Source organism: Mustela nivalis, assembly GCF_964662115.1.
Source record: "Mustela nivalis genome assembly, chromosome: 1".
NCBI lineage: Eukaryota > Metazoa > Chordata > Mammalia > Carnivora > Mustelidae > Mustela > Mustela nivalis.
In genome coordinates, this window is record NC_139020.1 from 69,110,423 (window position 1) to 69,130,632 (window position 20,210).

A 20,210-nucleotide genomic window follows, 5' to 3' on the forward strand; every position below is an offset into this window, starting at 1 on the left:
CTACTGGTCTAGTTGCTTTTTTAGTCAAAATGATTAAGTGAAAAACAGCTTTAAATGTTTCCTGAATTAGACAAATGAATAATGATTAAGCATGATTAACTGGAGAATCAGAGGAAAGGGGTATGAGCCAGGAGTAGCTTTTTTATACGAGGTATTTACCATGCCAACGTCCAAAGGAAGTTTTTAATGAGAAAGGAATTAGGTGATACTTATCTAAAGTGAGCCCACTAAAGGGGAACTACCGTACATATGGTGGATACCCAGAACACAAATTAAACATTCATTTTTAAATCAGTGCAAGTCTGATGGCCAATTAAGGCCCATTTGTTCAACTTCACCATCCTCTTTTGCTGTTTACTGCTTCGATTTTGAATGCCAGAAGCTTTTTAAAGTGAGCTTGACCTTTACACAAAGGAGCTTTTTCAGTTTAACCTCTAAGGTAATAGGACTGGCAAGCAAAATATACTAGTTAGATGTTCAGGCAATAACTCAAAGGAGAAAGACATGAAGCTTCCAGACAAAACACTGCACAGAGACTGATAAATGAAAATACTGAGCAGTGAACATTTTTAAGCAACCAAGATATGTTTTTATAATGAGCTCCTCTGGTTGCAAACCACTTACAAATATTTTTATTGTTGAAGTACAGGAGAAAGTCTCCAGAGAAAGAAAGAAGAAAGATTTTCAAATAACTAATTCAAATTATCACAAATTTATCTTTTGAATTGTTCTCATTTTAAAGTGATACTGTATTTTTTAAAGTTCATTTTTACTGCTGTATCATAATTCTAGCTCAATGAATAGCCTAGGAGTCTGGAAAGAACACTAAAATCATCCTTCATGAAAATCTTATAGCTGTACACTGAGGCCTTTATGGGATTGCCTATTTAAAGGTTTGGGGTAATAGCATCACCAATGCCTAAAACAGTAGGGCTACTGTATATATTTCTGGAAATTCTTTTCATTAGGTCCCTGATTTGGAGCAGTATAGATTTTGAACTTTCATATCAATGCCAGGTGCCAAAATGCATATCTATTGTGTGACACGCAATGGAGATAAAATGTTGTAGATTAACAAGGTTCCTGCCTCAAGGAAGTTGTATTTCAATTGAAAAGGAAGAAGATAAATAACACAGGGATCACCTTGGAAATTGATAGTTGCTGTGAAAAAAAAAATTAGATCAGTAGACGGAAGAGTTCCTCAACAAGGGGGAGACCTGAGCAGAGACTGAATAAAAAGAAGGAGCTGAAGTAGAACAAGGGAAAAGGCAAGAGGAAAGACCCGAAGCAGGAATGAGCTCAGAGATTCCAGGAAGAGAAAGAAGGCCAGTGTGGGTGGGTAAAAGTGAACATAAGCAATAATCAAAAGGTGAGCAGGGATAAATCGTGTCATCTAGTAGGCCATGGCAAGTAGAAGGAATCTTATACTCAGTATGGTAGGAAACAATTAAAGGATTTAAGGCAGAGATGACGTGGATTTCCTACATAGAGAATGGATTTAGAGGAATTAGAGTGGTAACTAGGGAGAAATTTGGAAGCTTGTAATAGTTCAGACAAGAGAAGATGGTGGCTCAGACTCAGAGAGGGGGTGGGGAAGTCTTGGGGTGGAGAGGAATGTGGTCCATTCCTTCAAATATTTACTGAGTGCCCTTGAGTGTCAGATACTTTCCTAGGTTCTCTTTTTTCTCCTTTTAAACCTTTATCCCTAGCACTTCAATCATACCCCTCTCACAAAACTAACACATTGTATTTTTATTTTCTAAATTGTTTGTTTTTGTGACTCTCTCACATAATAAATTGTGAGCTCTTGGAGGCTATGTATGGGATATAATTTATCTTTCTATTTCCAATGCCTGGTGCCTGGCATCTAGCGGGCTCTCAATAAATGTTTTTGAGTTTAATTGAAATGTTGAATTGAATTCAAAACTCCTATCTCAGATTCTCAGGAAAAAAGCTTGTCATCAGGCCCTGCCTATTTGTGTACATTCACCTTTTTTAAAGTGCTCAAATAATTCCTTTCCAACATGGTGCAGTTTGCCACCTGCCCATCCCCAAAATAGCACCAATTATATAAACAAAATTAGAAAACAGTTGGCTAGAAATCCTTGCTTTCTCAGTCAACTGCTCTCAGTTTTCCTCCCTCACCATAGAAAAAGATGACCAAATAAAAAATTTTTGTCCTCACTTGATGTCTTTACAACATCCAAGATGAAAATATCTCTCTCCATAGTAAACCATATGACAAAACCAATATTTTTAAAAACACTTTTGGGCTAAGTATTATAACTTGAATCATCAGATAATGATAATACTATAGTAGACTGAACAATGGGCGTATGAAATATTAAGTCATAATCCCTAGAACCTGTAAATGTTGCCTTATATGAAAACTGGGACTGTGCAGGTGTGATTAAATTAAAAATCTTGAGGTGAAAAATTTATCCTAGCTTATTCAAATGGAACATAAATGCAATTACATATAACCTTATAACACAGAGGAAGAGAGATCTGAACACACAGAAAAAAAGAGTTATGAAGGTAGAGCACAGAGAAATCTGAAGATGCTGGCCTTGCTGGCAAAAGCAAAGAACCAATTCCCTCTAAAACCTGTAGAGGAAAAGTAGCCCTGTTGAACTTTGACTTCTGATTTCATATCCCTCTGAAATCTGATTTCAGATTTTGGTCTTGAGAACTGTGAGACAATATATTTCTAAAGTTTTATACTTCTAGTTTTGTGATAATTTTTACAGCAACCATAGGAAACTAATACATCCATGTTATGCTTTGATTTATTTTTTAAAAGAATTCTCCTTAGGTACTTGATCTGCTTTCTGTCTTCTGTAGCTTCCCATTTCACATCTCAGCTTATGGGACAGGCAGGGTTGCTCTAAGACTTAGTGAAATGACCACCTGTCTAAAGGCCTGTACTTTAGAGACCCAACTATTGACCTTGTCCAGAGGTGCCCTCCCCACAGGGCAGACAGTCTGTGAAGTCAAGGAGATGTGGCTACCTATAAACGTACAACCCTCCAATCCAGGTCTGGCATTAAATCTGCCACTACTGGTGGCCCATTCTTTAAGTTCATGGAAACTCAGTGGCCTATTACCTGCCCCAAGTGGTAACTTCAGAGTCTTGCCTACCTCCACACCCAGTACATTTCCCACCCAGCAGCTAAAGTCATCTTTTTAACAAGACAATCAGATCTATCACTGGCAAAGACTCTCTCCTTGATCAAGCTTGAGTCAGACTTCTGTGCTTTGTTGAATAGCACTGTCCTTAGGTATTGTCCTCAAGAGCAAGAATCCTCCTAAGTCCACTTATTAAGAATCTCCACCCTCAATACTTAATCTCCTTGACCTGCCTTCAGCAAGAAATCTGTTGAGTTAATTCAGCCAGAATTCCCCCTCATTCCTGCATCACTGATGTCTCCTCTAGTAATTTTTCATCCACTGAACTCACCCTGTTTCTTGGCTATAAATCACCTCTTCTCTTAGTATTTGGAATTGAGTACAGTTCTCTATTGAGGTCTCTTTACACCTACTGTGGTAGTTTCTGATTCAAATTGGTTTTAACCACTTTAACTACTGTGCAGCTCTGGTTTTTCTTTGACATCATATCTCTGCAGAAAACTATCCAAGTACTTCTCATCACACTTGGAAGAAAAGCCAAACTCTCCACTATAGCCCACAGTCTAAGTCTGGCTCCTTGCTGACTTCCTCTCCTCTCTTCTTCTTCCCTGCTTACCTTGATCTAGACCTACCTCCTTTCCTTTCTTGAAGACACAATGTTCATTTACACTGTGGGGGGGGGGGTCCTTTTTATCTAACTAGAATATTCAACTCTTACATCTTCTCAGGACTAGATACCTTTTTCCAAACGTTCCAGCTCAACTATCACTTCCTGATGTCCCACTCCCTGGCCCACTCCATCACATCACTTTTACTAGAATCTCTGTGGTTAACTGTTTGCTTACTTACTGACTACCTCATTCTCCTAGTAGAGTGGAAGCCCCTATGGATGGGGATTTGCTGTCTGGTTCCCTGCTATATTCTCAGTGCCTAGCACTGTAACTACCTCCTGAATGAATACCTGTCATAGGGCTGCTCTGAAAGTTAAACACGTTGGTCACCCATCTCACATAAGGCCCTTAGTAAATGCTGGTCCTCCTTATCCCCACCCTCTGAAAGGATGTGTGAGCCATGACCTTCTGGCCTCACTACCTCTTGCTTTAGAAATGTTCACACTTTATCTGGTACAGCAGCACTTCCCCACCCCCATAAAAAGCAGGGGTCACATCTTATCAATCATTTCTTTCCTGCAAGTGAGAAGTACATCCAATAAGTCCAACAAATACTTATGTTCAATACATATGTTTAATGCATATAAAATCTAACAAGAGCTTTCTTCCTGATTGTATTTATTTATTCATTCATTCAAGTATAACCATGTAAGAGGTACAAGGCCACGTATATCTATATGGTTTTAAAATGTCTTTATTTACTTGCTTGTTTGCTAGCATTATCCTCTTTCCCAAACACACATACATGCACACATATATACATACACGTTCTTCACAAAAAAAGATTTCAGAAGACTTACAGGGGAAATGTAAACCATGAAAGACTTCTTTAAACTATATAAAATAGTTGAAATGTAAGAATATATAAAAATAAGGATGCTATGGGCACCTGGGTGGCTCAGTTTGTAAGCATCTGCCTCCAGCTCAGGTCACGATCCCAGGGTCCTGGCATTGAACCCTGTATCAGGTTCCTTGCTCAGTGGGGAGTCTGCTTCTCCCTCTCCCTCTGCCTGCTGCTCCTCCTCCTTGTACTCTCTCTCTTTCAAATAAAGAAATAAAATCTCTAAAAGAACAAGGATGGCTGGGGCACCTGGGTGGCTCAGTGGGTTAAGTGTCTGCCTTCAGCTCAGGATATGATCCCAGGGTCCTGGGATCAAGCGTCACTTTGGGCTCCTTGCTCTCAGATGGAAACCTGTTTCTTCCTCTCCCTCTAACAGCTGCTCCCCCTGGTTGTGCTCTCCCTCTGTCAAATAAATAAATAAAAATCTTAAAAAAATAAGGATGGTACTAAGCGAAGACAGGAACAAAGCTACAACTGCAAACCAAGAAAACTCAGACATACTGAAGGTGAGCATAATAACTTTATATTTGAGAAATAAAAGTGGTTTGTTTTTAAGATTTTATTTATTTATTTGACAGAGATCACAAGTAGGCAGAGAAGCAGGCAGAGAGAGAAGAGGAAGCAGGCTCCCCGCTGAGCAGAGAGCCCGATGTGGGGCTCGACCCCAGGACCCTGAGATCATGACCCGAGCCAAAGACAGAGGCTTAACCCACTGAGCCACCCAGGTGCCCCTAAAAGTGTTATTTTTTAACAGAAAATAGCTAAATATGGCATTTCTGTTTTCTAATTGAACTTAATTTTCTAAGTTTTGATTTTGTAGGCCTATATTCACTTCATAAATACAAATATAGACTACTAAATAAATTTTAAAGCATTCTGTTTTTCTAAATATTGTAAAGACATAGTTTTATTTATTTGCCTATTATTTTAAATTAATATTCATAAATGCTGTACATATCTGTCTGTCTTATTTGGTGGTGATGCAGTTCAGTGTAGGCTGCCCCAGATTAAGGATTTGACATGTGGATTAGTTTAAGCTGAAGACAAACAAGGTCCAAGAGACTTGAGAATTGCTTTTTACCTCTTCCTTAATCACCTAAAAGAACTTAGATTGGGGAGGGGGCAGGGAGGGTGCAGGAATGCAGCTATCACCAGAAATAACTTTTTATATCAGAAAGACATCTGCATGGCATAGAAAAAATTTTTACCAAACATTTGATCTTTCCATCTTCCTGTGAATTGTCTTCTTCCCCTTTGAAGCCCCAGACTGCTATTCCCTTCTTAGCTCAGAAGGGCATAGAGACCTCAATTGCCTGCTGTCAGAGAGCCACATGTCTTTGAGGTTTCTGTATGTATGAAATTAAATGTTTTTATCATTCTGTTAATCTGTCTTATGTTAATATAATAATCAAAATAGCCAAATAACCTAGAGGGAAGAAGGGAGAAGTTTGTCCCCTATAGGGAAATTGCACTCCAGTGATGTTAAAAACAGATAGCTATGATGTCATATTTTAAGAGACGCAATCATGATATTTTCTTCCTTTGTTCTTTGTGTCCTTCCTTTTTGCAAAATGTATCTATGCCTAAAGTTAAGAAGAAAGTTAGCTGTAAAATCATATTTCAGAAACACTACATAATTTGAAAGAGTCACAACCCACAGCAAAATGCTATAGCATAAAAGAGTTGGGCTAAGAATTCCGTGTCTGGAGACTTAGCTGGAATGCCTTCTCTCCCACTCAGGAAAACATCCCCAAATGCCAAAGATAAAGCATGCTACTTTATGAAACCAATGTTAAATGCTCTTTATTTCATTCAAAAGTAAAAAGCAAATCACTCATAAAGTTTAACACTTTATCGATAGCCTGATATATGTGTCACGTCTTAAAAGCAGAGTTGAAGGAAATGACTAGTTGGGTAACACTTTTGATCTTTAGTTAATTTCTAGGCCTAAGTGGCTCAACAGTTAATTTGCTTCTTACCATTCTCAGACAGCCCAAATTGCCCTTGAATGTTCCTTACTTGGTCCGTAAGGTACAACTATATCGGCTTCAAGAGCATACTCCTGTACAATAATTTTGGAGCATACCATTAAAGTTTAAGATCCATTGGATAGACTAAAATAAGGAACATCTATATGCAGATGCTTAGGCATCTAAATTACTCTGCCTTTCAGATGTGATTAAACCCTAGCAGTGAGTAGGGGGAGAGATCTAAATTATGCAGGCTCCCCTGCAGGTGCTACTCTATTTTGTTGTAATAGTAAGCCTCCATGATCTTAATATTTGTTAGTAGATTTATCATGGTAAGGATCAAAGTTCCTTGCAGAGAGAGAGGAAGAGAGACGCGGTTAAATGCATCATACTGTATTATTACTGCAGGTAAAAGTGACCCTAAATTCAAAGACAACTAATGCATCAAAGAGGTGTTACTTACAATCCTATCTTTAGTTATAATAATTTATCTTGACGACCCAGCAATTGCACTATTGGGTACTTACCCTAAAGATACAAACGTAGTGATCCAAAGGGGCACATGCACCCGAATGTTTATAGCAGCAATGTCCACAATAGCCAAACTATGGAAAGAACCTAGATGTCCATCAACAGATGAATGGATCAAGAAGATGTGGTATATATACACAGTGGAATACTATGCAGCCATCAAAAGAAATGAAATCTTGCCATTTGCGACAACATGGATGGAACTAGAGCGTATCATGCTTAGTGAAATAAGTCAAGCAGAGAAAGACAACTATCATATGATCTCCCTGATATGAGGAAGTGGTGATGCAACATGGGGGCTTATGTGGGTACGAGAAGAATCAATGAAACAAGATGGGATTGGGAGGGAGACAAACCATAAGTGACTCTTAATCTCACAAAACAAACTGAGGGTTGCTGGGGGGAGGGGTTTGGGAGAAGGGGGTGGGATTATGGACATTGGGGAGGGTATGTGCTTTGGTGAGTGCTGTGAAGTGTGTAAACCTGGTGATTCACAGACCTGTACCCCTGGGGATAAAAATATATGTTTATAAAAAATAAAAAATTAAAAAATAATAATAATAATAATAAATTATATATTAAAAAAATAAAAATAAATAAAAATTTAAAAAAAAAAAAGAATAGGAGCATCTGCACTGGGGATGCTCCCAGACCGCACCCTTTGTATCTCTTCATCTGGCTGTTCATCTGTATCCTTTATCATATCCTTTAATAAACTGATAAACAGAAAAAAAAATTTATCTTGAAATTTGTTTTAACTTTCTAAAAAAGATTTTATTTACTCATTTGTTTGTTTATTTGAGAGAGAGAAAGAGAGAGAGTGCTTGTGCATGAACTCCTGTGCACAAGCTGGGGGGAGGGGGTAGAGGGAAAGTGAAAGGGAGAAGCAGACTCCCTGCTGAGCAGAGAGCCCAACATGGGACTCAATCCCAGGACCCTGGGATCATTACCCAAGCTGAAGGCAGACACTTAACCGACTGAGCCACCCAGGTGCCCTTATTCTAACTTTCAGTGGAGACTTTATAAGCTTTATTAAATTACAATGTGTTTGAATTTTTACTGACATTTTCTATTCTCACAAACTTCACATTTCTTCAAAGAATTTCAACCTTCATGTCATTGTATTTTTTGTAATACCTGTAATCAAGGCCTTCACCCAGGTCCTAAGCAAAGCTAACAAACAATTATCGTTCACAATAGAGCTAAAAACAGAAGTCTAATTAATTAAAGCACTAATTGAACTTCCCTATTACTGATACATTAGTTCCTGCTCTGACATAAACATTAATCAAAGTCATTGAATAATTCATCTTTTCATTTCCCTCACCTGTGTAGACAAATCTTCCCACTGTCTTGTGAGAGTAATGTAGAAGAAATGTTTAATGTTGCTATTTGATAATATCTTTGTTAAATACGAGTAACTGATAAACATTCTATGGTAAAATGAGAAGAAGGAAGGTACAGGAGAAAAATGAAATGTAATTAAATATGTATATTACATATATAGTTCCTATATATATAAAGAATATATAAATATTAAATATGTAAATATATATTATTCATAAATCTAAATATTTGTTTCTTCTTTGAAAAAATAGTCCATGGAGAAAAGAACCTTTTGAGGGAACAGTTTAAAGTATTTCACAAAACCTTTTGCATTTTAATGAAGTGGGCCATTTAGGTTGCAACTGTACAGGGACAGTGGATTTCCTTTAATTATGTGATTAGATAAATATTTATATATTTTTTTTCTCTGTTGAAATCCAGGCTTCCTGTTGAGTCTAAATGCTGGCTCTCTTCTCTCCAGCTGGCAGAACCAGTTTGCAGGCCTGCTGGAGAGGATTCACATCAGATGTTGCCTCAATGAGACATGAAGTTATCATTAATGGGCAGTTATGTTTTTGAAGCCAGGCTAACTGGAACTCCAGTGTGGCATTGCAGGGTGAGGCAAGGTTGTTGTTCTTACCACTGTTCTATCAGGTTCCTGTTGTGTGGAAAAGGGAATGCACACTCTTGGAGGATTCCTCCTCTCTGAGCATCTATCACCTTAAATTCATAGTAGGATGTTCCCAGGAGGCCCCCATAACGGTCTAACATGGAGACCATAGTAGATGATATAATGCATGGCCTTAGTCTCCCTTCAGGAGTGCAAAACTTATTCCTCTGATACTGCAAAGACAACTCTCAGCTATTAGCCCCCTATAGGGATTGCCTCCCTTGAAGAAACTCACCTTGTCCAAGGGCATACTTCCTTTCAGGGGAAGCCTGCATCCAATGATATAAGAAGTATAAAGGCCTGGTCTCCTTGTGTCAGTTTAGGACAACTCCAAAGAGCCATTCCAGCTCCAGGGTCTACCATTGTCCTGGAACCAGCTGGGCCTTTGCTGGGACTGCACTGTAGCTCTCCTTCCTCCTTTGACCCATCCTACCTCCTTCCACCAGGCCTGCATCACAACTGCACTTCTTGATCTCTGTACACTAATCTCTTCTTCAGAACTGGCTTCCTAGGAAACTGACCCATGAGAGAGGTGACAGGAAGTCTCATTCCAGAAGTAAGTAGTATAACATTGATCATGGTCAGAGAACAAGGTGGCCATGGCATCAATAAGCACATGCTTGAAAGAAGTGAAGAAAATACTTGGAGATACAGAGGGAGAATAGGCCCCACTGAAAACTAAATGAAATAGGCAATGCCTCCCTTCTCCTCAGACCATGTTGAGTCAAATAGTTTCTGGACCAGAGCCTGGGGCATCCTCAATGAGTCTGACTGTTGTAAAATCCATTCTCTCCAACATGGCTTGCTATTGGGAGGAAAGGACAACTGGGGTAGGGCGGAGGGGACTATTCCTCCATCCAGTCTTTTTGATCGCCTCCCAATACTCATCGAACTCTTCAGTAACAGCTTCAGAGTTACTTCAAAGAAGCCTTACTTCAAAGTCATGTTCAGGGATTTTAAAGTAAACTCCAGAGTTGTCAGAAATCCCCTCGGCAGCAGGGCAGTGGGTACCAGCCCTGCCCTCATTGTGGAAGGGAAATGGCATTCCAGAGATCTAGTTCATGAGCAAAGAGAAGAGCAGCCCATCTTTGGCACTACTCATATGGAAACAAACTCTTCACGGAGTTCCAGTAGAATCTGGCCACCATCCTGTCCATTTTGAATTCGTTTTATCACATTCACCACAGGCGGCCCAGTGAGTCTCCAGATGAGAACATGAATTTTAGAAATCAGTGCTTGATGAAGGCGACACATGATTTAATACAAGAGATCCTCACGGGGCTTTACGGACCAATATGCAAGGAAAAACTCATCATAACAATTGATCATAAGTCATCAATGAAAATGTAGACTTGCCCATTGGGGGAGCGGTGGGTAGGTATTATAGGAAAGGTACAAGGTAGAGGCAAAAGTGTAGCGGCAACTTTAAAGAATAAGTCTAGACCTAATACTTGGTGATGTCTTTGTCCCCAAAAGCCATTTCAGGCCTGGCTGTCTGCACACAGCCTCAGCTCATAAAAAGGCACCAGGAGAGCTGTGTGAAAAGGTTCCTTTTCTTTTTTTAAAAGTTATCTGCTAGATGCTCTGAAAAGGGCTTTTTGTATTGAGCTTAAGGCAGCTCAGTTTAACTAGCAGTAGGCAGAGCATTGTTAAAACGGATAAAAATGGGAGATAAGCTTTGCTCCCACAATCTGCTTCCAAAGGATACAGAAAAAAAAAAAATGAAGTGGCTCCTTGGAGGCACATTGTTGCTGCACTTCTTGGGCTCAGAGGCCTTCCTCTGGAATTAATATTTACCTCCAATTACAGTTTCCTGGGGTAAAGAGTCCCCACTGATGATTCTGTTCTAAAAAGCCTTGATTTATTGAAGGGGTAGGCAAATCCACTCACTTAGGCGCCCTCTCACAGAAAGCATCCAATGAAAAGATTAAAATCAGAGCAGGAGGAATGTTTTAGTTACATTTCTTTGAAGTTCAGACCTTTGTTCCTTTTCTTACCCCACTCCCCTTAACAGAGTGTCTCTTAAGAAGTTCTCTTTGCTTTTAGAAAGCTCACATCTTCCCCTAGGCTGTAGTTTTGCCTAGTGTTTTGCCACATTTGGACAGTTTTTCTGCTGCCTTATAATTAGGACTTGGCCTATGTGAAAAAAAGATATAGATGTATCACTTTGCTCTCGCCAAATGCCTGCAAGTTGGGGAGCAGTAGACTAGCTGGATATTGCAGAGACACCAAACTTTGATTGAAAGCTCTACTTCGTTTTCCATGTCTGCGGTTGATTGCAGCCCCTTCCTAAGATGGGCAAGAGAACAAGGTGGCGTTTTTTCCTCCAAGAGAAAAGAAAGGAGGCCAATGAAGTCTGTCTCCCTGGGCCTGTTGCAGCACCAGCCTTTTGTTCTTTCCTAGGACCCTGCAGGACCCTTACTGGTTATCACAAATTGAGTTTCAGAATGGGGGCCATCCATGGCAACCTCAGAGATTTTCAAGGGGATGGATGCTGTCCTCTGCCACAGCAATTCCTGGAGATTTTTGAGACCCTGATGACCCCTCACTGGATACAGATGTGGCTGGATGCAGAGGGGACTTCATCCTCTTAGGCCTTCTGCTCAGTCATTCCCAGCATTGCTGGGGTCATTTGCATGCCAACAGTGCCCAGAGGGTATGTAATAATAACAGATACAAGAAAAGGTCTTGAAACTAATTTCCTAATTCCTTATGTGAAAGAGGAAGGAAAGGGGGATATAGAAGAATAAAACTTTTTAATAAAGAGAAAAAAGTTGTTAATAAACAAAACAAACAACTTTCCAGAGATTGACTTCTGACAGGAGATGGAGTTACACATGTGCTGAATCTTCCCCTATAACTGGGCATATCTAAATGTCTCGGGCTTTCTCTTCCTCCTAGACGTCAAGACGGGCTTGAAGTCCAATCATCCTCCACAGTTTGGGAAAGACCTTTCTGAGATTATGTTGGGAGAGTCTCTAAACAAAAATATGGAGAAAGGACAAGCAGCTGGCAGAATTAATCACCTGAATTCACAACAGTGGAACAGTGAGACAGAAGAATAGAAAAAAACAAAACAAAACACATCACCACTGAGATGACAAAATAAGGTAAAATGTTCTTGTAGCCTCTCTCTCTGTAAGAATTAGTTCCAAAATGGTAACCCTAGGGTCAGGTTATAATGCTCTAGGACTTTTTCCTGTTCTTATCCCTCTGAACAGGAGTGAGCAGCCCCTGGCCAAGAAGCTCCTGCCAGTGAATATTTTCTATTCTTCTTTTGTTAGGGTTTTCTTTTTCAAGCTCCCAACAAGATCATTTTGCCAAGGGAGTGTTTTCTTGTGTGAAGGGTTTCAGGGATTGTTTGTTCTGAAAAGCATCTGCAGACAATAATTGGGAAATGTGTTAAACCTGCCATCAATTTGCTTTATTGACATGGAAGCCTCAGTGGGTCCCTGAGCAGAATAGACTTTTCCCCATGTGAGCTAGTGACTGAAAAGGCTGAGCCGCTGAAAAGGCTAAGTCAGAAAGAGGCAGACACCAGGAGAGGAAAGTGACAGGGGAAAAACAGAGGGGTAGAAGCTGAGCCAGACAAAGCCTGTGATGAAAAACATCTCTTTTTGAGATGTTCAAAAAGAAAGCTGGTTATCACAGAAGTTCCTCCAAAAAAGGAATTTTCGGGGTTAAGACAAGGGTAGGTGTTGAGGAGAGGTGAGGGAGTATGTGTCTTAAAAGTACCCCATCTGGGTGGAATAGTTTCTGTCTGCCAAGTTGTTTAGTTTTAATAAACACTCTCTCCCTTCCAGTTACAATATCACATTTCCTTCTGCCATGGAGAAACCCAAAGTTGCTCAATTTGGTTCACGGTATTTGGACAAAGGATAATTATTGGCCTTTAATTCCCTTGAGGGGAGCTGATGTTTCAATAAATTAGAAGACCTGGGCTTAAGTGGTTTACGGCACCATCAAACCTTGGTATGGGCATATAATCTCATAACCATAACTTGCCAGCGAATAGGTGCATTTGCACAATGGGTGATATTAGGAGCCTTCAGACCTTGTCAGAGAGCACATGGGGCTGATACGCTCTCCCCAGCTCCCTCCTAGCTACCTCAGAATGGAACTGAAGACACTTTCCCTCTCAGTAAGTTGCCAAGACTCACTGCCTTAGTTTCTCCAAGGTGAACACATTTGAATCGACACTGGTATACACATCCTTAAGTCTTAGTGATCTTCCAAAATAGTGACCTCCAAAATCACAACACATGTGTGTTCAAGTATTCGTCATATTCACAGGTTATCTCAGAACAAGGAAGAGTTTTCCACATTACATCCAAGGGCACAAAGAAAGAGGGAGTGCCTAAATCAGTATGCAACCTGGGTCACAGTAATGTAATATTAAAATACACAAATTCTCTTTTGAAAACATGTTAGAGCAATGAGGCTCAGACACTAAAAAAACTACTTATTGTGAGGCTCCTATGTGACCACATAGAAATGTCCTGTTAAATAGTCAGGTGGAAGATAAAGAGAAAAATGGCAGGATTGCTTTAAAAAAAAAAAAACTAAACTAAAACAAAATCACGATTCTTTGTCTAATTCATGTGTAATATATACCCCATCTGACTTTCAAAGAGAGTTTGAAGTCACTTAGAATAAACTTTCGTAATATATATCATGCCAAATATGTCATATCATATATCATATATATATCATATCATATTATATATCATATATATGTATCTTCATCTTTGTGTGTATGTAATTTTTAAAATATATCAGGAGAAGAGTGTAAGAGAATTGTGTTGAATATCAAGGATTAAGCACAAGTTTCTTGGTTCTAAATTTCTCTCTGAGGTTCCTAGAAGAAGAAAGGGAATGAAAAGAGAAGGAAGGAAAAAAGAAAAGAAAAGATGATGGACACTACATAACTGTTGGGGAAATTGAGGTTCTGGTAAGAAACTCGCTCAGTGGCATGTCTTAGGTAATGCAGAAAAGGCTCCAGGGACCAAGTCTCTGTGAATACCATGGCAGATAAGTCACCATTTCTTAACAATCAGGTCTTCTTCCTCCTCTCTGCACCCACACAAAGTTAAATCACTTTTCATCCATCGCACTATATCATAAGGAAAAAATATCTAGAGCCCTTTCTGTGTCTATGGCCACAAAGCAAGTAGACCACAATCCCACAATTAGATCTTGGGATTCAGGAAAGAAAAGCTCTGTTCCAAGAACATTGGCAGTACCCAGGCCTTATAAAGTCCTGGAATAAACCACTTAAAGCCATTGACTCACCAGGCAAGGGCCATACCACGAAAAGGGAGTTACCTATTACTATCTCCACACAGTATCAAATTCTAGTAACATATTTTACTGTGCTTTCTTAAAAATATCTGTGCCCCAAACTGCCTGACAAACTCTAACACAAACATCCATTTGCCTTACAATCTTTGCCCTATGAATACTAAACACCTGAAGATTTTTAAAGGAATTATTTTCAAAAGTATTTATTGGACTTCCACACCTTTGTGTATCAGAAACCAAGGCACTTGAGAAAGTATTGGTTTGTTGGATGGATAACCCATTTTTGTAACAACAAATACAGATAGGCTGAAAATACTAATAAGAATAGTCACATTATGCTCTCAGTGGCCTGGGGTGACTTCTGAAAATGGTTTGCTCTTCGTTTGACCCAGAAAACCCCATGAAATCATGCAAATCAAGAGGCTCAAATCTGGGGCTCCTGGGTGACTCAGTGGGTTAAGCCGCTGCCTTCAGCTCAGGTCATGATCTCAGGGTCCTGGGATCGAGTCCCGCATCGGGCTCTCTGCTCAGCAGGGAGCCTGCTTCCTCCTCTCTCTCTCTGCCTGCCTCTCTGCCTACTTGTAATCTCTCTGTCAAATAAATAAATAAAAATCTTTAAAAAAAAAAAAGAGGCTCAAATCTCCATGTTCACTTTAGAACACACGTGAAACTGCCCAGGCCATCAAGGGTATGCACATCTGAAAAGCCACCATGTATCTGAAAGACGTCACTTTGCAGAAGCAGTGTGTGCCATTCCGTCGCTACAATGGTGAAGTTGGTAGGTGTGCCCAGGCCAAACAGTGGGGCTGGACAGAAGGTCGGTGGCCCAAGAAGAGTAATAAATTTTTACTGTACATGCTTAACAATGCAGAGTAATGCTGTTAAGGGTTTAGATGTCGATTCTCCAGTCATTGAGCACATTCAGGTGAACAAAGACTCAGGATACGGTATTGAACTTACAGGGCTCATGGTCGGATTAACACATACATGAACTTTCCCTGCCACATTGAGATGATCCTTACTGAAAAAGAGCAGACTGAAGAAACAAAAATTTATGGCCGGGAGTAAATTTGCACAGAATGTATGCAAGTAAAAATAAAAGAGAAAAAAAAAAAAAGAATAGTCACATTATAAGAATTTATGCATTAAAATATTTTCAGACTTCAGTATCAGCTCAAAAAATTTGTATCTCTGAATGCTTCCCTTAATTGGGCAAAAAGTATTATATAATCTATTTTTTGGTTTATCTAAGGGAGGACAGAGTTAAATGAAACGTTAGTACTATTCACTACTTACTCAGTAACTAATACTGGTAGTTCTACTCCTTTTAATTGATATCTTAAATGTTTCTGTTTGTATTTTTATTTGCCCTGTTACTATAAGCTGCCTCAAAGCTTTTTGCAAAAGCTGTAAATTATGTATAAACAAATATAAGAAAATAAAAATGCTTTCCACAGGGGCTGAGGTAAATTGTAAGGTGAACCATTAGATCCATATCAGGGTGGAAAAGAAGTAAGAGAGTAAATGCTCTTACTTGTGATATCCCAGGAACATTCCCTTTGAAACAATGTCAGACATGGTCTACAGGGCCAAGCAGTTTCAAGAGGCCAGAGGAAGAAAAACCAAGTCAATAACAAGGAGAATTCAATATTTGCTCTTCTTTTCAATAATATAGATTTGTGGCACCTAAATAAAAATCAATGGACAGATTCAAATGCTTTCAAGTTCCAAATAGGTAGTATAAATGAACAAAGTGGTGAAAAATCACAGGGGGTAGGCCTAATGGGTAAATGGAGAGTATACCTACCTCCCCATCATTCAAGTTTAAACTTTTATAAAACCTGTTTCAAGGAAAACAAAACACCTCTGTTGACCATAGTTGTTGGTTCAATGGCCATTTTGTGACCCCTCCCCCAATCTAAATAATCAATATATTTCACTCCAGTAACGTATCTCAACAACAGAATCACCAGCACTTGGAATGGAACAATTTTTCACTGAGCAGATCTTTGCTGCACATTGCAAGTCAATGAACTTGTATTTTTTCTTCTTCACGATAAAGATATAACATGATTTTCAGGATTGAAGGTGGACAGTATAATAGCAAACCCTTCCCTTTGTCTTACATCGAATTAGAAAGGGTACGATGAAGGGGTTGGCAGGAAATATGAAGATAATGAGATGAGGAGGAGGAAATGATCAAAGGACAAGTCAATGCAGTCACTAGGCAAAGGAAACGGCAGGGAAAGTATGTGGGAGTAGAGGCTGGACTAGTGATTTTATTATTGCTACCACTACACAGTTTTTCAAAGCTGCTCTCTTTCATCCTCTTCCATCATCTTGGAACTTTCCCAGAATGTCCAATTTGAGAAACTTTGCATTTGTATCTTTGGCCCCTAAATAAAAGTAGAATCCTGTCTAACGACTACCATTTATAACATCCAGTTCTACATAATGAGGCCATTGCCAACTCATGGTCAACAGCCACACTAACCGAAGATTGCTGTTACGGATATAATTAGCTTCCTTAAATGGAAAACTCATGTAGGACAGATGTATTTTCAAGTCATTGTTCAGTCAACCTAATTAATATAACTATTGAGATATAATGTTGCATTCAAAAGTAGAAATTACTTTTGGATGATTGCATGTTATAATATCCTTTGTAAATCTGGCATCATTTCTCAAAGTAGGGCTCTTTTGTTTCCTCTGAGGGCAGAATGTTATAACCTAGGGGACTTAAGGGCTTTATGGATTCCCCCTGATAGACTAATGATCCTCACTTTAACAAAAGTAGGAAGGTCTCAGGGATATGCAAACTTGAATATGTTTGGAATAAAGTGGTTAATAGAAAAAAGAAAATAAACCAAGGGTAGAAGTAGGTGTCAGACAATTTCAGAAGTTCAAAACAGAGGAGAGTCAGAGAAGAGTAAAGCAGAGTATAGTGCCCAGGGCAAGGAAAGTTCAGGAGGTATAAATAGCTCTAAGATAGCTGGTTCTAGCAGAACCAACAGACCCAGGCAGAGGAGGGGATAGATAGAGGGACCAGGAGATAGAGGGGCCAGGAGGGGCCATCTATCAGGCCCCTAAGATGGGTCCCTCTATCTCCATCTAAGAGGCCATCGAAGAGAGCATAAAACTGAGCTCTTAAATGTAGTATCTGTTGATGACAAGGAAAGGAAAGTTATAAAATAAGAGGTTATAAACAAGTTTCTACAGCCTCAGAAACTGATTCAAAATAATCTTGAATATTATTTTAGGCATCTGCACATTTTAATAATTACAAGAATACCAGCAACTAATATTCATTAGTTTTGTTGTAGGCAGTGTGCTACCAACTTTACATGGATTGGCTCTTTTCATCTCAACACCATGTGTAGTCTCAATCTAAAGCTGAAGAAACTAATGTGGAGAGGGTTAAACAACTTGCCCAACTTGGTCACACTGTTACAAAGGTTTCAAATCCCTGCTTTTAACCATTAGGTGACTCTGCCTCCTTTTATGCCTTACTCTGTTATTTTCTGGATGATGGACCCCTTTATAGTTATTGTAACATCCTACAGTGGGCCCCAGAAGCCCTGTAAACACTATCCCCTCTCCAGGGTAGAATTGTTTGAATTGAGGTAGGCAGGTGGACTCAAGTTAGTCTATTCAGATTCTACCCACCCCTCTTAAATAATTTGAATTTGGAAATTTGGAAAAGGAATAGCCAGTCAGTTTGGATTGGTTTTATTTGCTGAGGAACTATCCATGTAGCGACTATGGTATGTCTACCTTTTCCCCTTCAGCTCTATTGAAAGGCAAAAGGCAAAAGGAGAGGAAAGTGGAAGAACATAGAAAAGAGTTAGAAAATGAGCACTTCCTTATTTCTTTTTTCCTTAGTTCTTAGTGGTTGTCCAACTCCTTTCTGGGGCCAACTCCTTTCCTGACATGAGATTCAACAAGATGCCCTCTGTTCTCATAATAAATACTCTTTTTTTGCTTAAGTTGTCTGAGTTGATTTCTGTCACTTAAACCAAAGAGTTAGAACCAAAGCAACACAGATCTGTAGTTTCTATTTCCTCTTATGTATTCTACTGTCTAGCATTTCTCCCTTTTATCAATAGTGTATTCTTTCAGAAAAGTGTCCCTCCCTAAATCCCACTGAGATTTAGTCTTAGAACCATAATAATATTATAGCAATCAGCAGACCTCCATCTCCTACTGAAAAGACTGGGAACAAAATAACCCGATCAAAACCCAGTGCAGTTTGGATCTCCATACCCAAATGTCCCTCATTTTATGGTGAACACTCAAATATGCCTATATAGTAACAAAGAGATGACAGTATACATTTACTTTATGGAAATGGTTTAAAAATAATAAATATAATAATAATAATAATAATAATACCATCACCATCATAGTTATTGTCATCAACACCCTTTTTATTTGTAAAGTGGACTTTAATGTTATTTTGATATTTTGGTATTTTAATTTTAATGAGCTATTTTGATGGTCTACCAATTTCATTAAAATGGAATTCTATTGCAATCCTTAATAAATAATTAAAATAGTCCCTAATGAAAGCTCAACTGCTATATTCCCCAATAAAAATTAGCAGTGGGTTATTTTATTAGTGTGATGATCTTCAAAGCAACTATCCCACATGAACTATGTTTTTATGAGGGAAATGGAGACAATAATAATACCTGTGATTATTTTCTCATGTTGAGCTGAGCCTGCCTGAGCCACGAATAGGTCTGTGGATGAACACAGAATCAGAAGATTGTCTTCACCATCTTCCTCACTTTACAGATAAGGATGCTAAAGTGTAAAGACCAAGGTCATACAATTTAGTAGCCAGGTTTATGGATGACTTTTACAAGTTTCATAACCTTCAGAATTGAGGAACTCAGATCGATTCAGGTGAGAAACAGCCAGCAGAATAGCTGGGCACCGGAAGGGGAGTTCTGGTCCAGGCTCAGCCATTTATAGAGTTGTATTTCGAGGTTCTATTCATAAAAAAGAAGAACTATTATTTCCAAGGACTTCTTGACATCCTGGAGAGTCCTTAAAAGCCTCTAGAAGTCTGGTTAACCTCCACTGGGACTCTTGATAACAGCTTCTACTGGCTTTCCTAAAGAATGGGTAGAACTAGAAATTCATATGCTCTTCTTGTGAGCCCAGGAAGTCCTCCCCTCACTTCTTCTTCAGAACCCAGAAAAGGTACATAGGATACAACCAACTCACAGTGATATTCAGTTATCTGTGTTAGTCACTAAAGTAAGAGCCAGGTAGTTCACAAGCCTTGGAAATGTATACCTTCTACTTTTTTTTTCCTTCTTGACTTTATCTTACTAAACTCTGCACAACACATTTTTGAGTTCAAAGAATCTAGTTGTATGATTTAAGGTAAATGTCTTTATAAACATCAGTTCAAATAATTGATATATGATTTGGTCACTGTAGTCCTAAAGAAATGTATAAGCCCCTGTATGTCTCTTTTATAATAAAATATCATCATAGATTTTACACTCCTGGTTTCTGGTATCAATTCAGCCTTCTATGATAGGTGTTACTAAAAACCTTTGAAGTGCTTGTTTGTACATGCCAGATTTTCTTTAATATGCCAACTGATAAATAATTCCCCTCTGCAATATTTCAAAGAAAAAATGCCAAAAAAATGCCTTGAAAAATGAAGTAAAAAGCAAAATAAAATGTTTTTCACATTTCTTCTTCTTCTTCTTCTTCTTTTTTTTTTTTTAAATAAAGCATATGGAATATGGCTC

At 38.9% G+C, this 20,210-nt stretch overlaps 1 protein-coding gene and 1 pseudogene across 4 annotated transcripts in view; one reads left to right on the top strand and one right to left on the bottom strand.

The window, feature by feature from the left end:
- SLC9A9 (solute carrier family 9 member A9) overlaps positions 1–20,210 on the bottom strand; it is a 679,861-nt gene that overhangs the window by 444,002 nt on the left and 215,649 nt on the right. The window lies entirely within an intron of this gene.
- Positions 14,807–15,507, top strand: LOC309841107 (large ribosomal subunit protein uL22 pseudogene; annotated as a pseudogene). The gene is made up of 2 exons: positions 14,807–14,890; positions 15,097–15,507. The product of its transcript is annotated as a large ribosomal subunit protein uL22 pseudogene (transcript).